Source organism: Chiloscyllium plagiosum, unplaced genomic scaffold (genome assembly GCF_037043375.1).
Source record: "Chiloscyllium plagiosum isolate Xiang-an unplaced genomic scaffold, Cpla_swu_hap1 HiC_scaffold_15, whole genome shotgun sequence".
Classification (NCBI taxonomy): Eukaryota; Metazoa; Chordata; class Chondrichthyes; order Orectolobiformes; family Hemiscylliidae; genus Chiloscyllium; species Chiloscyllium plagiosum.
The window spans coordinates 30,557,617-30,572,530 of record NW_028270153.1 but is presented as its reverse complement, the minus strand read 5'-3'; the positions used below and the strand labels follow the sequence as shown (position 1 = coordinate 30,572,530).

Here is a 14,914-nt window from a genome sequence, read left to right as displayed (position 1 = left end):
TGCTATATGGGCCCTATGAAGTATCTTCAGCTGGATAGCCTGGGTTCTGTTACAAATAGTAATTCTTCTATCACCCATTTTTCACACACTAAATTTAGGCAACAAAAGGAAGTTATAATTCAAGACACAACATATTTGAATCAAAAGCCTTGAACTTAGGAAAATACCCTATTTGAACAACGGTCCAAGTATTTTGTATAATTCAACTACATCATGAGATAACATTGACAATTTATCATCTCAATTGTTTTTCACAATGTGAAATAATTAATATATCTGTATAGAAATCAGTGTACCTGATTTTCTCTAAACACACGTTTTCTCTAACTGGCTTCAGTGCACCTAGTCTCAGGAAGGGAGAAACCAACTATAGTTCCTGTTTTGACAACAATCTAATCACCTACAATAGAAAGTGCTCATTGTTATAAATTCTAGATAAGGACAACATTGGACCTAGTAAGGTAATCCTTATGCTCAAACAATCTGCTCACATTCATTGTGTAGGTTTGTCAAAGGAAGAATGGCCACTGAGCCTAAGAAGGTTGTTGCTGCTATCTGTGACCGTGGACTCCAGCTGAGTCAACACCGTTAGCAGAAAAGATAATGGGGATGTAAATGGAGCAGAGCGAACCTTCAGTAGCGCAATTTTCAAAAAGTTTTTTGAAAGAGTTGCCCAATATTCCCATCTATCATTTGCGGTTTTGCAGAGTTCATCCTGTACACCAGCTCCATTACCTTTAAAATAAGTTTTTTTAAAAAATATTAGAAACAGACGAGTGTGATGTGGAATTTGGAGCAGAAATGCTGCCAACGCCAAACTGTGTCACAACCTGAACCAAACAAGTAAAAAAAATTGCCATTTACGCATCTTAAAGAAGAAAAGCAGGTGGAATTCTGAACTTTCAACAGTCTGGTCAGTCTTCAATACCTTGTTATTCTCACCAGCAATGTCATTTCGCCCCCAACACACTGTCCACCAATTTTAGACCCTTCATTGTTCCATGTACTTGCTGGACTGTTTTCAACTTTTTACACAGTTTCACCGGTGTCTCTGCCAAAAACATCACTCCCTCTTGTTGGATGAATCCTTCCAATCAGATCAAAAGGATTTTTTTTGCATGATTTGCTGCCCTGCATTCAGTGAGTCAACATCATGCTTCAATAGTTTTGAATGGCTTTCCTCACCTCAGTCTTAGTTGAAGTATTTCATGCTATTTTTCTTCTTAACATTAATGATCTTTCAACAAGAATGTAAATTGACAGACTTTTGATAGTGACTGCCATTAATTTGCATTTAAGCTTATTATTGTAATATTACTACTCTGCTGTATACTTTGCTGCAAAATAAGAGGTCACTTTTTTCTGTGCAGGGGATGGAAGAACAACAACAACAACAGCAATCTATCAAGTTAGTTGAAAGAAGAGAACTGGGTAGGTTTAGGCATCCATTGCAATGACACAGCTTAACATACGAAATTATGTCCAAAATTCAAACTCAAAATAAGTAGAAAACTAATGAAGTGAAGGAAGAGTACTTTAGCAGAAGCAGAGCTGGTACAGGGTGAATTTCTGTAACACTATAAATAAGTGTAACGCCATCAAAAGATCATCCTGAGGTCATATATGACACGAAGGTTGCGAACAATCTTATTTAACCTTAAAAAAAACCTGTCAGGGGAGGGATGAACTTGGTAATTAGTGATCAAAGTTTAAAGCAGCATTGACCACAATTACTCAGTCTGTCAAATATCTAACTGGAGGAAATTTCACATCATCTTCTATTGGATACTCAATAAGCGGTCGAACAAAATTTAGCAAGAAAGGTGGTGGTGAGGTAAAGTTGGGTGCTATTAATGTACAGGCAAAAAAGAGCATAGCAAGAAGTCCTACACAGATGACAAATCATTGTGAAGCCACTGAATTAACAATGCAGGACCAGGAAGAGAAGCCATTGAAAATAATTCTTTTAGACTACGATTAGAGGATAAGAACACAACCAGGAAGAAGCAGTTCAACCCAGCTGAAAATCTTTGCAGAGAATTGTATGATCAATCATGTCAAAGAATTCAGGCAAGTTTACTTTTGTCACAGTCATCTTTCCAAATTCGAACAGACCTGAGCAACAATTTGGTACTGCGACAGGGTTTGAAACCTGGTTGAAGTGTCTGAATCATGAAGTTCCAGGAAAGATGGGTCTGGATTTAGAAGGCAACAGCAGGTTCTAAACGACGTGGGGAAGGGTAGCAAGTTAACTCAGTGGTGATGATTTGCCAGTACAGTGTGTCAAGGTCTGTTTCTTTGAGAAGGGAGGGGACATGCTTAAAGAAAATCAAGTGACAATGCCTGAACAAAGAGAATCAATATCATCTAACATGGAGGCCAGGAGAGAAAGTTAAGTGGTCACCAGTTTCATGAGAATACAGTCAAGCGAAAAGACATGGGTCTTATGAAAAAGATGAACTCATAAAGAAACATGAAGGAGAGACATAAGTGAGAGGTGAGCTCAGGGCTGTTGTGCAAGTATTGGAAATTTAGCCCAGTCTGTAACTCAAGGACAACCAATCTGGTTTCCATTTGAAATGATAAAAAAATACAAAAATGTTGTTCAGAAAACAAAAACAAATAAACAAGTCAAGGATGTATCACCTTTGCCCTGCTTAAGTAAAAGCTACTTCCTAAATCAACCTGTTCAGTGATGTTATAACACACTTCTGGATCAGATGGAACTTGAAGCCAGGCCTCCTGATTCAGAGGTAGGGACACTATCACTGCATCACAATAGCCCTGTTCCTTCAGTAAAATGAAACCTTCTCTGATGCAAATCACCTGTAGAACCCTTAAAATTATATAGTCTATAATTAGAGTTAAGCGTACGATTTCTGTTAATTAGGGAGCAAGAAATAACAGGCTAGACAGTGGCAGTCAACAGCCAAACAACACTTGTCAATGATGTCGAAGAAAGCTTTTCAAAGATCTAGTGAGCCACATCCTTTGATGTGACTTTAGATCCAATACCAAGTCAAGTGGTCAACAGATGTCCAGCAACAGCAAGATCAGGCAGGGTGTTCAAATAGCAAACTGATAATAAAAACGGAGAGAAAGTGAGGACTGCAGATACTGGAGATCAGAGTCCAAAACTTTAAAAAATTAAAATGGAATTTTTTTTTAATTGACTGGGATTACATATGGGATTGGATAACAGCACAAGCAAAACAAACCCAATATTTTTAAACATGCAATTTACTATGAAGGAGAAAGTTCATCACTAAAACATAAAACTACACTTTCAGCTCCGGTGAGGATAATTAGCAATATACATATATAAAAACATAATACAGCATTAAAATGCCAGGTATCAAAGAGTAGAAACTCATGTAAATTTGATCATTTCTAATTGATCACAATCTTGGGTGGGGGTAAAAACATAAACAGTACTCTCTATAGGAAAATGCATAATTATTGGTAACAGTTCTGAACATCCACATTTAAATGCACATTTGGCAACTCCAGAAGTTTCTGTTAGTTCACACCAAAAGGAGTAATGCTGCTGAACACAGACCATTTTCTCTCATTACTGTCACAAAATGTAGGCTAATATATTACTGTAAAAATAAGGTATGTCAGATGCAATGCACTGAATAGCAGGCACATGTATTTTTGAATAAATGCATGCATTTCAACCGTTTGTAATCCACAATTCTTTTCCATTAATGATCACTTTATGGACAGGTTAAATGCTTTAATCTGACTACATGTTTTAAAATGACCATCTTAAATTATAAAAGCACAAAGTAGTGAGCTCTCAACAGAATGTGAAAAAGGATTGCAGAAGATTCAAAAGGAGCAAAGACACAGGAAAGACAAAGCTTTTGAGTTTATTCATTAAAGGTAGAAAAAGGTGACGGCTAGACAATAGGATGTAGGCAAGGAATTCCAGAGACTAAGAGCGTAGTGACTGATGATTAACCATCAACAATGGTGCAGAAACACCGAATACCCCAAAAGAAACTTCTTCAAACTCATCACTACACACTCCTTTCAAGCTCAACTATTCTCTCTCAACCTATAGGTGAGATATTGGATGTTTAAGTCTGAAACTCATACAGAGACAATTAGAAATTGTACCAAATACTGTCAACTTTCATTGATCACTTATCTTTATGTTATAATTCATTATGTCTTACATACTGTCATATAGCATGCTGTTTCTAACTATATGGTGCATAAATGATGTTTTGGCATCTTCAACAAAATATTTCAAACTTTGTATAATCAAATACATTCACAAACAATTGATTCTGGTGAAAACGATGACTGAAGGGCTGAGTAGCAGCAGTGGGTCAAGCATTATTCTTTTACTTTTCAGATCAAGATTTAAATTTTATTAAAGGTGACATTTAAATCTGAAATTAATTTAGCCAAAATCTAACCACTCATTTTCTTTTAAGTGAACAAGATGAACAGATTGCACAAAAACTGCTCTTGCTTCAAAAATATTGATAAAAGGACAATAGCAGTAACAGTTTGACCCCGCTTCCAACTAGTTATTTGTGACTTGAGATTAATGCTGCATTCCTCATTTTAATGACCAAAAAATGACAAATACCGTATTACAGAATCTAACCGCGAAAAAAAAAGTAAACCATTTGTTCCCCCTGGCTTGTGCTAGTATATTTTCCATGTAAACTGCTTTGTCTAATCCTAGGCTTCTTCTATTTGGTCCTCACACCCTACAATATTCCTTTTCTCCAACCCTTTTAGGAATTAATGGATTTTGTTAACAATCTATGTCAGAGAATTCTATCTTCTAGCCACGCTGAATAGAAGACAACTTTGTCTAAATTCCATATGCTCTGTCAAAGATTAGAACTCTAGAGATCTGTAAAATCTCCTTAGGTGAACTATTTCAGGATGGACAAAATTCAACATTTCTCTGAAGCAGTTTTGCATTCTACAAATGCAATGTGAAAATTGAACAATATCCAGCATTTAAAAATGGTGAAACTTTCCTGCTGTTCCATTCCCATTGTTGACTGAACCAACACCCCAGATTGAGGCAGTGTTCACATTACAACTACAGAGCTGCAAAATGGTCTATGATGAAACCTCATTTGTAAAACTGCCTTTAAAGTTTATAATGATAAATAATTACTGATACAATAGTACTGGCAGACATATTAACCTAATTTTATTTTCCATGTCCTTTCAAGTGTTGGGGTATCTTCCCAACCTATATATTTTAAACATAATGCAGCTTCAGTTTAAAGCAGTCAAACTGCAAGCCAGCCTGGAAGCTTGACATCAAGAATCCATAGCAGCTTACTGAAAGTGAGTGTGGGCATGCCAAACACACAATTGATGCACTACACAGAAACTTTAAAAGGTGTATTTATGAACAAAAGCTTGTTCTGGTGAACACTGCACAAATCTTCACAAACATGCCACTACTGAGCATTGGTAGTGGAATGGAGACCATCTGCAAGATGCACAGCAGAAATTCACTAAATATTAACCAGATAGCATCTCCCAAACTAATTACCATTTCCAACCACAAACACTATCACAGCAAATAGATGGGAATACCAGCACTTGCAAGCTCCCCTCCAAGCCACACACCATCTTGACTTGAAAGTATATTGCCATTACTTCAGTGTGACTGGATCAAAATCATGGAATATCCTCCCTCAGAGCATTGTGGGTCTACCTACACAAAATGCAGTTTATGAAGGCAGTTCACCAGCATCTACTCAAGGGCAGCAAGGGATGGAGCAGCAAATGCTATTCCAGCCAGTGATGTCCATATCCCGTTAAAAAAAATGACAAGTTTATAAATTAAGGCGTCTTGTATCTAACATAGCATCTAATGTTTTCATGCATTTTACTAGCAAGAATGATGAGAAATGAGAAAATGCATGACTATTAGAACGAAGCATTTTTCTGGAACATGCATCCATGATGCTTTGTCTTGTCACTCTCTCATTTGCCAAGCAAAACACAGTTTTTTTAAAAAATGTTTCTAAGTTTTTAAAATAGTTTCCAAGTTGAAAAACCAAACCGAGCAGAAGTATTATGTGATCTCCCAAATTCCTGATGTGAACGCTTTTTGAAATAAGTTGAATTGTTCTGATAAAATAGAGAACATATTAAACATGTGTCTGTGAATATTACCAGTCATAACATGTGGACTGTTTCAGTTTGATAATTGTTTAACACATGCTAGAAATCTAGTCAAGTTCTAGCTCCGATAAGATACTCAGCTTCCCAAAACTTATTGGTAACTGATCATCGGGTTGCCTTTAAAATTGCAATCTAGAGGCAATTTTGATTAACAGTTTCTGTGGGAAGTTTTCAATGAAACTTTTCACCATGAAATTCAACTATTTTCACGTCTATAAATTTCACAAATACAGTTCTTTCTTTGTGTGTCTAATGATACTCAAGTGCTTGAGTCTTTCACAAACAAAATACTCTACAAGTTCAATTACTGTAACGACTCTCCAATCTCCATCACCAAATAGCCTTGCTGCTCTCTGGTTAACATCAAATGCAATATTCTTGGTAGCATACTTGAGGAAATACCCTGGAATCATGCAAAATTAAGTGTTGGAAGGTTTGATTCTACATATACACATCTACATGTAACACACAAATAACATCCATATCAATATGTTTACAATTAGAGAAACAAATCTAAAGGGTGTATCCCAGAAATTGTTTTCTTGGAAACAGAACAGGTTTAAGTAGAATCCCTTAACACAATAAAAGCTGAAGTGTTTTGACATTAAGTTAAAACATAAAATTACATAAATTTAATTATATTTTCACACAATTTATCATAAAAACCAGTATTTAAGAGATGAAATGATCCACAGACCCATACCCAAGGGTCATACATGAATTGAAGCAAAACATTATATCTATATTGAGTGTAACCCGGTTATTTGAATATTATGGGAAAAAGATTTGTTAGAATAGTTCTAGGATTTAGCAATTTTAGTTGTGATGAAGTTTGCACCACTTATTCCATGAAGCATGAATAAAGTCAGAAATCTAAATAAGATGCTCAACAAAAAAAAAGTTTTCAGGAAGTTTATAATTAAAAAGATATAGTTTCACTTATTCACAAGTTGGTTGCAAGAAGACAATGACACAATTAGTCAGAAAACAAAAGAACAGAGTGGCACAAATCCTCTTTTTCAATGCAAAGGAAGTAAAAATATAGAATGCTTTCGCACTGGCTTTTAAGAAAGAGGCAGAGACAATCATTTAATTTAGAAAGGAAAATCATAAAAGAGAAAACATTGGGTCTATCAGCATCTGCACAGAGACAAGGCAGACACTTCAGGATAGGGTTTTCACCAAAAAGATTCTGCTACCTTTTCTCTTTACCAACAGTTGTAGATCAAATATATTATTTCAACTTGGATTTTTTAAATTACTTATCATTTAAAAGGAAATCAGTTAATTAATTGGATGAATCTAAAAAGAAACAAACAAATGGGATTAGTAGGTAATGTACCAAAGAGCTACAGTCTAGACTGGCATGTTGGACCAAATAGTTCCTTACTACTGCAATTTCTACTGATTCTATAAAATCAAGTCACTCTCATGTGCCGTACTTGACCTTAAATGTAAATAACAAGTTAGATGAATTATTCATACAATCCACTATCATTGTAACTGCAGCTTGCAAACGTCCTGAATCTTGTTTTGGACATACAGAAATTAATTTGTTGAACAATGGTTTTCAGAAAATTAGTCTTATGCCATGTGAAAGTTCCATTTTACAATGTTATACCACAGGAAACAGTACACACTGGCCAGATAAACCATTCTCTGGCACTCAAATTCTCACCTACCTTCTCTCTGATGTTGATGAGAGTCCCTGCCCTTTTAAGAACAAGTGCCATTTCTGCAAATGGCATTTAATCATTGGATATCCACCCTCTCTCCCTTTTAGAATACTGGGTCTTACAGAAGAACCAGGAAGTCAAGCAAAAAAGGCATTTCAAAATGCCTTTCTTAGCTTCACTTTAACTGTCTTCTGTGAACTTGGGAGCTGCTTTGACCTTTGAAAGAAGCTAGGTATTAGAACAATTTCTTCTGGTCTACAGCTTTGGAAAGTGGAGGTAGAAAACTAATCAATGTTAGACTACAGTGCAAGTTGCATTTATTCCCATCAGAAAGTGATCTGAACCATATTAACTCAAATGGGAGTAATGTACAACATGATGCTATACCTCTTCTTACAGCTCTCAACTTTGTCAAATTAAAGCTAAATATATCTACGCTGGCTAATTGATCATAAAAATGCCACACAAATTAATGAAGGCAGAATCATTTCTGTGCAAAAATAATTAATATGACATCCAGTAATGACACTAGCTACCAATTTTTTTTGAAAATTAAAAATGGTAATTATACAACTCAGTATGGGAGGCAGAAAAGAATCAGACAATGTGATTGGACAGATATGGAGAGAAGCAAGCTGTTCAAAAAGGTGTTGCTTCATTGCAAAACTGTTACAAATACAAATTGCTAATTTTGTAAGAGCATTTTGTGGAGGGGTGGGCAGGGGGAAAATGTTGAAGGAAACAAATGTTGAAGAAGCAACCTTGTAGCAAATTTTAAGGGAAGCAAGAATCAACAGTTTCAAATGTGACTAAGTAAGAAAGCCTCTTAAAAAGAATCCTGAAACATTTGGGAAGTTTTGACACCAAAACTATACATTGTAAGTAATGCAAGGGTACAATTTCCAAAATGCTTTTACCGTAGCTTGTTCCAAAATGTAACATCTTAACAGTATTTTAAGTTTTTCTGGAGGTCTTCCTGAAAAATTACCACTTTATCGAGGGTCTCATCAAATGAACAATAGCAATTATGGAAAATTCTTCAAATCCTCCCATCATTTCAGGCATGGTCAGGTCCTTTATACTAAAAGTGCTTTAAGCATAGGTCTGTTTATTTCATTATGTCAAGTCAACAACAAATCACTTACATTTTAGAAGTGACAAATATCAAAAGATTTTAGGTGGCATTGACTTAAAGGTTTGGGCAGTTTATTTGCTATAACTGTGCGAATGTTTCCTTTCAATTTAATAATAACGTCCCTCTACAATTTTCAAATCTTCAAATATTACAAAATCCAAGAACAGCATTAATGTTTCTTTAACCTACAGAAGATGTACTTCTCGCTCCTTAATAATCTTTGCTAATAAAACTAATGAATTTTTATGTTAAAAGGTGTACAAAGAGTCTTCTTAAATTTAAAAAAAACTTCTCCGAGTGATCTCAATCTCATTTCTGAGTTGCAGATCGAAAATTTGAAGCTTAGTTTCACTAAAGCTCCAGCTAGATCCATGAAAAAGTCAAAGTATTAGAAAAAAATTATGTACAGAAATACAAAGCAGGGCTACATAAAAGTCAGATTGCACTATAGTATGAATGACTGAACAGACAAACAAATGTGCAGTTAGAAAGCATTGCATTCGTTTGTTCAAAAAGATCAAAGGCGTTCACAAAGAATGAATTACACCATGGAAATAAGATTATGTTAAATTTTAAATGCGTCCAATTGTTTCTTGAATTGCTAAAAATGCAGTTTAAAAATACTTTGCTGTATTGTTGCCTATATCTATTGAAAACTTCAATTCCTGTGAAACGTACTCACCAAGTGGCACAACTTAATAACTAATCACCTTTTTACAACTTCATTTGGAAAATGATCAATGTGAAGTTACCTACAGGCTACTGGATATTTTCCTAGGTTGCATAATTATTCCTAAATTGACTGAAAGCTTTAAACAAACTGCCTAATTTGGAGAGCAAAAACTCTCCCCAAGATATCATCATAGTAGGCAATCTAAAGAAACACCATTTCAATAGCATTTGTTTTATGATCATTCATATTTTCTTCGTGACACAATGTCAACTACTCCAAACTGAAAGAAGAATCCACAATCTACTTTGCTGGGAGAAAACAATCAGATTCAACACATCCTCTTCTTACAACACAAGTCTACAATCTCAACACACATGATCTTAGTCAATTTCCAGCAAAGTGATTCACAGCAAAACACATTTTCAGGGATCTGGAATACTAATCTGCCTGATAACATGCATTACAGAGCTTAACTAATCTTTTGTGCATTTGAAGATAATTGCTGGTATCTAGCTAAAGACACAATCTTCCTCTTACAAGTCTTGATAGCTTGGATTGTCAGCAATCAATTTATAGATAAGTCTCTTTCACTGTCTAAGGTAATTTCAGATGATATAAAGGTGCTAGAACAGAAATTGGATATAGACTGCTGCATTCTATCTTTAAACATTATTTTAAAAATTGTTGTGAGTGTGTCATGTCCTGCATCATATCAACAAAACTATGGATTAATTTGTTTGAATACAAGTTTCAAATTAAGAAATTCTGGAAACTAAATAGTAACCTCTTCAGTTCTACCTGTAGCAGAAGTTCTAAAAGAAATTTCAAAACACATTTTCAAGAATCTCAACATTGAACTTCAATGGTCAAGTTCAGCCAAATTCCCTGTAACTTTAACAATGAATCCAATTCCAATTTACACATCAAGGCAGGTGTGTTTAGAAATAACATTTTAGACAATTATTTTCAATTCAACAGTTAACATGCAAGATATATAAAGCATATAGTTACAAAAAATATATTTATTTATGTTATACTAGATATGGCAAATTGAAGAATGAACTGTTTACAATTCAATACAGAAATAATACTTAAACTCTTTCACTAATTCTTGACTTATTTCAATGGAGAATAAAATCCAAGATAATCCTATTTTTACAAAACTGCATTGAAGAGATATCTGCTTGACACAAACAACTTTTTTCCCTAAAAAAAAACATATTTTTTAAAATGATGAACTTTAAAATTTAAATTACTTCTGTTCATCTTAAAATACACTTCCATAATTATTTCCACACTTTTGAGAATGCTTCATATTTTCGACCTACCAAAAATGATGAAGAAATGTTCAAGTGCTTGTTGTATACAAAGATTCTTTTTAAAAAAATCAAAATACTTTACATTGTTAGTTCTCTCCTGATAGCAAAAAGTCAATTTCAATAAAAGTTACACCTCACAAACATGTGCTGCACCAACAGTTTTTCAAATTTACTAACAGGAAAATAAGTACAGGGTACCAATTAATGATTCTTAACTTTGTTTGTGAAACATGAAACTATATTTACAGAGAAATCTCTTTGCATCTTTCATTGCTGTAATTGTGTTAGAAAAGCAGCTCAAAATGTGTTTCATCCATCACAAACTCACTTTCAACAATAATTTTGTAAAAAGTTTGAAAATATACTGAGATTCCATAGTTTGTTTTTATGTAGCATAGTTTATACAATAACACCCTAACAGCCAGGCATATATGAACTGAAAATAATTACACACAAAAATGAAAATTCCGTTAAAAGCTTTTCTAAGAAATAATTACAATACAAGTAATGGGTAATTTAAAATAGACTATGGTGCTTTATTCAAATTTATAAAATGTTTGCCTTTATTCTTGCAATTACTAGATGTAGAATTTAATCCAAAATTGATTTTTTTTTTACAGAAAATTGAGTTATTACAATAACATTAACATCGTGCTAGAAAAGCATCAAAATTTCCTAACAGAGGTAGAGTGTCTTCACAGTTCAAAGTTAATCAAATTTTTATTCAATTTGACCCTCACACATACTCACATTTCTTCAGTAGATTTGTTCCAATTAAAACCTAATCTTTCATATTTTAAAGGACTGGATAGTTTCTCTACAACTTTCACTGAAGAAATTGTCCAAGTATTTTAATAAGATTCATTTAAATCGAAACATCAAACCAAATTTTACAATTTAATAACTTATCTTATCAATGGAGGTACAAGATTAATTATTTTTGAAGGGTATTTAATTGTCAGATTTTTCTTTGTAAATGGTAGGCAGTAGTCTAAACAAATTGTTTTACACTCCATAATACTTTAAAGATAAAAGAGCACAAAGAATTATTCTGAAACAGGTGAAACTCAACATATAAAACACACCATGTCAACTCTGCAGCAAAAAGAAACTTGTAACAAGTTCCAACTTTTAGCAATTTAAGAACTACAAATAAAATAATTTAACACAACTCAATGTCCTAAAATACTGAAGAAATCAAACAGTACATCTTTTGTACAATTTTAATATTTCTAATAGTCGCATCAGATTTTCAACTTACAATTTTTAGTTTTTTGCAGATACCTTGACAACTGACTATTTCTCTTTGAATGCAGCATACATTAACTGTCTGCTTCATTTTATGTTTTCATCATTGCTTTGAGTTAATTCAAACCTCCAGCTTTATCTCGGCATTCTACAAACAACTCATTTCTAGATTCTTGAACTGAAACTTTGGTTAAGTTAAACTCAAACTATGATGGGGAACATCACCTTCTCTGATGTTTGAAAATATTTTGCACTAACTGCTGAATTAGTTTTCAACTGAACTTTGTGTTGCAATTCTCAACTTTCAAGCTATCATGTACTGTCTTTATGTTATATATATATATATTATATATATAAAAACTTCACTACTTCAACTATTGAATTAATGGAGGTTAGCATTAACATTAGAATATTTAAGTTGTAAAAATCTAATATAAATTAATGCATGCATTTCTAATTTTCAACACTTGATATAATAATTTGTATTTCATGTCTCTTCCAAGGCTAATGCATTGTTTTGCTTTAATAAATAACACAAACAATCTAGCATGTTATATCCTATGCAAATAGCAAACATCTGATACAAATAAACTGATAACGTTTAACAAGAGATAGCTTGCCATCACTCTTTTTGTCAGAGGGCAGACACATTTAGTCCAACGTGTTGGTTGCTACAAGACATGTAAATGTTCAGACTGCCATGTCAACATGGTAGATATTCATTCTTCCAGGTGTGCCTCAGGAATATCTTTAATTATGTAAGTGGGAAAATAAACTTGTCCCTTCAGAAAAACGTTTAAACACAACTAGTTCTGATAATATTAGACACATAACTAAGATGACATACACAAAAGAAAAGTAAGTGACTCCTATTACTCAAATTCTTGAAATTACAACACTGAACTGAACCCAATCGTTACAAAAACGCTCATCTTGTAAGAATAATTATCAACATTATTTCAAGGAACAGATTTAAAGTGCTTATTTCCAAGCTTTAAGCTTCAAACAAGCACAACGCGGGTTCCACTGCGTTTCATCAATATTTGCAATAGCTGAAAACTAAATATTTAACTTTTAACAGACAAACGACTTAAGAAATACTATCTTTAAATGCCCCCATTTCTCTTTGGTTGCCCTTACAACTAAACGACCTCACGTGTTACTACACACGCTGGAGTAACAACGAAACAGTTTTTCACACAACACAGGACAATATTCTATCTCTTCAGTGCAATGGTCGATGAAATGCAACCAGCGCCAACAACTCGACAGTAAACAAGTGCAATAGTTATCCATTTTAAAACAAAACGAGACTTTCTTTTCTGAAAGATTTTAGTTATCTACATGTATTTTGTCACAGTCCAGCAGCGTGACCACCTCCCAGCTCCTGACTCACAGCAACAAAACCGTAATATGAGCCACACAAAAAAACTAGTTAATGTTAACCAACTTCATAACGTGCCACTTTTAGAAGTGGAGGGGGTATAAAACTCTGAAGCGCAAAGAATTCGGGAAACATCCGATACCGAAATATTTACCGACTCCTCCACACCGACCCTCAAACGAAATTCAAAAGTTTAAAACTTTCCAATTCAGAATCGTTGCAAAGTTCACTTCACTAAAAACCCTCCCCGCAATAAAAAATGCACCGTATTTCAACAGCGCGGCGTGAACCACAACAGGATAAAGTTCGGGAAACACGAAACTGACTCCCTGAAAGACTTTTTTTTTGGATCACGTAATTAAAAAAAAGTCACCAAAAAATGAAGATCTGGCAAGGGGGATGGGGGGGGGGGGGGGTGGTGGTGAAGAAGAGAATCCCTGGCAAATTAAAACGATTGCAACAAGTGGGATTTTGGACAGCGTTGAAACAGAATGAGGGGAGGGGTGACCTGAATTGTTAGCCCCCCGCGGAAAAAAAAAGAAACTTGGAGTTTGTAGTATAAAGGCGAGCTGACTCACTCAGTCAGTCACTCAGTCACAACACACAAACACACACACATACAAACTGCCCAGCGAAACTTCCCAGCACTTCACTAGTCAATTTCATCCCCACAAACCGCATTATTCGTTCCAGCAATGGGCGCAAACTCACCGCCGTTGACTCGGCATCTCTTTCCGATAAGTTTTTGCACGCGATCTCCACTTTCCAAATTTTGGAAATTATTTTTCTCTATTTTTCACGGCCTAAAAAAAATTCTTTCCCCAGCTTCTTTTCAGAAGCCATTGTGCGAAGGATGCTGGGAGTGACGTCAGGGGGTTTCGCAACATTGCAGGCTGTTACAGTTTCTGGAGTCCAGGAGATAGGAGGTGGTGGTGGGTCAACATCCATCCATCCAGCCCATTGCCTCCAACAAACCCCACCGCCCACTGCTGCCCCTTTTTTCATGGGAGATCTTCTCATTCCCTTTCTTGCCTTTTTTTTTCCGTTGCAAAGTGGTGAGAAAGAGCCTGGCATCTTTCTCACCAGGGAGATGCTTAGAAATTGACCAGAGCTCCAAGCTGGCGAGGAGCATGGACTTGCCATTCAATTGAATGGGTTCAGAGCTAGTCTTGCAGCCTTTCGTTTGCTTCGTTAGCTGGACCTGAAGTGAGATCCAGCGCTGAATTGGGAATGGATTTAGCGCCAACAGTTGGATATGGCTCTGCACAAAAGTGGAAGTTTGTGAAGCAGATGATATTCCCT

At 34.9% G+C, this 14,914-nt stretch overlaps 1 protein-coding gene across 8 annotated transcripts in view; it reads right to left on the bottom strand.

The window, feature by feature from the left end:
• Positions 1-14,454, bottom strand: part of plagl2 (pleiomorphic adenoma gene-like 2) — a 142,477-nt gene extending 128,023 nt beyond the window's left edge. For 3 of the 8 annotated variants that reach the window (XM_087994850.1, XM_087994845.1, XM_087994846.1), the window contains exon 1: positions 14,324-14,439. The gene's annotated coding sequence lies outside the window, so the exon portion shown is untranslated. Of the gene's footprint in view, positions 1-14,323 lie in introns of all 8 variants that reach the window. The other 5 variants (XM_087994849.1, XM_087994848.1, XM_087994847.1 and 2 more) reach the window with 4 other exon arrangements.
• Between the last annotated feature and the right edge of the window lie 460 nt (positions 14,455-14,914).